At 34.5% G+C, this 4,536-nt stretch overlaps 1 protein-coding gene across 1 annotated transcript in view; it reads right to left on the bottom strand.

Annotated features, from left to right (window-relative positions):
* LOC108691913 overlaps positions 1-4,536 on the bottom strand; it is a 62,526-nt gene that overhangs the window by 16,407 nt on the left and 41,583 nt on the right. The gene's annotated exons all lie outside the window — the stretch shown is intronic.

Below are 4,536 nucleotides of genomic sequence, written 5' to 3'. Positions count from 1 at the left end.
CTAAAATACTTTTTCGTACACACAGCATGTATAATTAAAGCAAATTCATATATATATATATATATATATATGTTATCGATAATAGAGTAAATGGGTACAACGTCGAAACACGTTGATAAAAACAGATAGAAATTCAGATTTATTCAATGTTATGCAAAGGTATTCTTCGCACTTAACGTTTTGTGTAAAACTTTCGACACACAACTTCTATCACAAGAATTGTTAGTTGCCAATAATACGTGTCAAACAGGTTAGAATAAATCAATCGCTTATCCTGTCAAAATAAATAAGCTAAAAAGAAGAAGATTGATTCACTACATTTTTTAATCAGCTGTGAAAAAATATATCTTGGAACTTGAGAGATATGTAAAACTTGCCGAGCGCGATTCGACTTTTTGCTACGAATCCAAAATTTCGTCATAGCGCCGCGAAGGCTGACCGGCTTGTCAGTGAGAGGATTGTATCCTAACAGGCGCGGCCAGGTCTGCTAATGTAATTGGCGCGCGATTAAACGAGGAATTAAGCTCGATGTTGCTTATAAGCGAAGGCGATACCGTAATTCGCCGGCTACAGGATGGCCTCGCCCGGCGATCTGAACTGTAGACTTTTAACAAGACGCGAGTGAGATTTCTTTCGAGGCGACGAGCAGATGTGACACACTTTTGGCGATACTCAACCACGAACGGTCGTCCCGAGACAATGAGCGATTATCGATTTAAAGGATAATTAATAATTACTTATACACGAAACAATGTTGGCGAAGATGATTAGAATCTAGCATTAAAATTGTTCTGCTGCAGGATCTTACAGCATATCCATTATATTCGTTATGTGACTAATGCACAATGGAAAAATTTGTTAAGTTGTTTAAATTTCATGTGTCCCGTATAGTCCATCTAAATTGTTGTGTTAATTTAACATAAGATGAGTATATGTTAGAAAGTAACAAATATTATGTAAAAAATATAACATTGACACAATTTATAAGCAAACTGTGAAAATATATTTTTTCAGTAAAATTAACAAAAAATGAATATGTTAGAAAGTAACATATTATATAAAAAATTAATAAAATACACTGATAATTTGTAAGAAAATTGTGAAATATGCTCAGTAAAATTAAAATTTATAATATATGTTAAATTGTTCCAGTAAAATTAACATTTATAATATGATAAATTAACATATTTTAATCATTTATCTTAGAATTTATGTTACAAAATATTTTTATTAATTGCGATCATTTATTAAATTGTATTATTTTAAAATTAAAAAAATGTTGAGTATCGATTTAACACAAATGTTCAAATAACATAATCACATCATGCTAAATTAATACTCGGATATATATTAAAAATTCAATAAAAAAGGACCGATGTTAACATGAATATAAATGTTTTTTTAGTGTGTAATAATATCGAACAGTCGATAATTATGCATAATGGATATTTTTTTGAAAAAATATACTGAAAGATAAATAAAAAATTTCAGTATATTCTATATAGGAATTTTATGAAAAATTAATGGGAATTAGCGAGCATTATTTAAATACAATTCAAATAATTTTGAGGAAAAAATTAAACAAAAAAATTATATATGTGGCACAATCTAGATATAATTTCTCTTTCAACAAATTCACGAAAGTACATAGTCATTTTTGCATACATCTTGAGGTGCTCGGTATTATTTTCTCGCAATGTCAGAGGCAGTTGATCGAAAAGTCACTGAGTCTACTGTTCATAGATATAGTCGTCGGGATTATGAGATAATACATTTTTTTTTAATTGCTGTTCTATATCTGTTTTCTGGTGGGACGTTCACCTCGAATCGAAAATCAAAGTTGGCTCCGCGCCTGGAACATAGAACGTTGTCTTCCTGTTTATAACACATCAGTTATTATCTGTCGTAATTTATTTCCACTCGTTGACCTTCATTTAGGCTATCACAACAAAAATCCGGGGGCATCATCTTAATTTCTCGCGCACGTGTATCTTGCGTACAAATATTGAGATAATAATTTTTTTAATTATCCAAACGCATTAATTATCCAAAAATCAAAATCATTATCAGCTATAATTAAAATCTCTATCGATTAAGAAAAAAAAAATGTCTCTCGAAGAAACGTTTCAAATCATAAAATATCTCAGTCACGAATACCTTCGGAAAGCCTCCTGAGCTCGAAATTCAATAGCTTTATTTCACAGCGCGTTTAAGACACTGAGTTTTTCTACAATATATATATGTATCGTATTATCTTCCATTCTTCCATTCTTTCTCTTCTCATTCTTCCTTCTGTACTGGACGTTTCGCTTCTCAGAAACGAGACGCCGAACCACATCATTGCGGGGGATCACCTCCTTTCATCCTCGTTTTCTTCTCTCATTTTAATCTCGTCTGCGCTAGATTTACTACTCAGTGCATTAAAACTTAATACACTGTATACCACGTTGGACTTGCGTACTACATATCGCTCATTCGGATAAAGCCACATATATATTTTTTATTCTGATCTCTAGCTTTGCCGCCGCCGCCGCCGCGGGCCGGTTGCGTTTGTGTCACGGAGGAAAAAGTACCGAGCGGCCGAGTCTCCGCTTCAAGAGATTCAGCGGGGTCAATGAATCTGATCTGGAAAGCGGCGGTGTACACTCGCGGTGGCTGAGCTCGTGGGAGCCGCAGTCGTTGGGAACTACGCAGCCGCGACCTCGAGGCCTCCTCTCCCGGAGGTGGCGGCTTCTGCTCCCTTCTTCTTCTTCTTCTTCTTCTTCTTCTTCTTCTTCTTCTTCTTCTTCTTCTTCTTCTTCTTCTTCTTCTTCTTTTCCGCTGTCTTATTTTTCTCACTCCGTCGCGTTGTGATGGAATCATATGTTCGTGAACTCGCTGACGAACATCATTTCGTGTGTTCTCAAAGAGGATTCCTAGCTAAGGTCAACATTAGAAGTAAAAGGTACTTACATGAAAAAAACGATTTTGATAAACATCTAAAAGTAAATACAGAACTGAAAATAATTTTGTTGGACCATCAAAGTAATTGTCCGTCCAACATAAATCTCTAACAGACGTCTTAATTTAGATAAGTACAGATCTGAAAATAATCTTGTGTGTTGGATCAAAATAAATTATCCATACAGATCTGCAAAGGATGTTTCTAAAACGTCTAGAAGATTTCTAAGGACATTCCTAGGATGTCCCTCGGGCAAAGTATGTGGATATGTAAAAAATTCAAGCATGATAAGCATGCAGTCTGCGTTCAGCAGCAGGAAAAAGTAGCTTTGCAACTGCTGTAAAATTCTTTTTATAATGTTAGTTATACATTTAGATCCAAAGGAAACAAGGAAATAAGGGCAAGAATTCATACTAAAGAATTTTACAACAACTGCAAAGCTGCTTTTTCTGCTGAACGCAATCAATGTTGCAAAAAGTTTTGACATTCTAGAAATTAGCTTGAAGCACCTTACATAACTCTTTTAATAATCCAACGAAATTATTTTCAGATCTGTATAGCTAAATTTTTAGATACTTTAACAAATCGTTCTTTCCGTATGAAATTCATTGGAGAAAATTTATGAGATATACATATTGTACTCATTGTCAGTAAAAAAATGTCAATTACATTGTAACAGATAAAAGAATGTCTCACGATATTTTAAATCTTTCAAATTCCACTTATTAAGTTCCACGAGTGTTTATAAGAATTTTTATTTTATTATCCAGGAGAAACTTTAAAGAGTCCGAAATGACAGATTCAAACCATATTCCATGTTTGTACAACAGGACACCCTGTATATTTCCTGCGTTATCATGCTCGCCGCGGAAATTGAGTTCGGAGGAACCGTGCCGGAGTCCGCCCGCGCAGAAGCTTCGAGTCGCGAGTCCATGACATATCGCGTGCGCGACTCGAAGGTCCGCAACGGGAATTCCAGTACTTGTTTGCAACATGTCTGGCTATCGTCCAAGGAGGTTGGAAAACGCACCGGTAATAATCGGCATGGACGAAAGTTCGTCCAAGCCGTAAAAATCGAGGCTCTGGCGAGCCGCCAAACTCGCTACTACGCACAGAAATCGACGCTGCCTCCGATAACGTTAATCGCAGACACCTGCTCCCGAGACTGACTTATGAGTCTGAACTGCTGGATCATGTGGCTTCTTTCTTCGGCTCTCTTAGCTTTGAGTACAAACAGCCAGTTAAAAGTGCTCGTAAAGAAAACCTCTCTCGATCAACTCCGTTCAGCAAAGATTTTTTTTACAACAAAATCCGACAGTGTAGTAGTCAAGAATTGTTTAATTCTCGCCTATTATTATAAATATTAATGTAATAAATATTTATAATTAGTCATAAATAAAGCTAATTTATACTTAAATTCATAACGGCAAATTATATTCAATTTGTATTATTTTTAATAATTTTTGCAGATCGGCACTATTTCTATTTTATAATATATCGTTAATTTAACTGAAATACTACAGCTAAACAATTTAACTCAAGAAATGTATTTAAAAAAAATTCAAGTTTAATTTATTATTAATTAATAAGTATAT

The sequence above is a fragment of the Atta colombica genome, unplaced genomic scaffold (assembly GCF_001594045.1).
Source record: "Atta colombica isolate Treedump-2 unplaced genomic scaffold, Acol1.0 scaffold107, whole genome shotgun sequence".
Classification (NCBI taxonomy): Eukaryota; Metazoa; Arthropoda; class Insecta; order Hymenoptera; family Formicidae; genus Atta; species Atta colombica.
The sequence above is the reverse complement of the archived record's forward strand: the minus strand, read 5'-3'. Positions and strand labels throughout refer to the sequence as shown.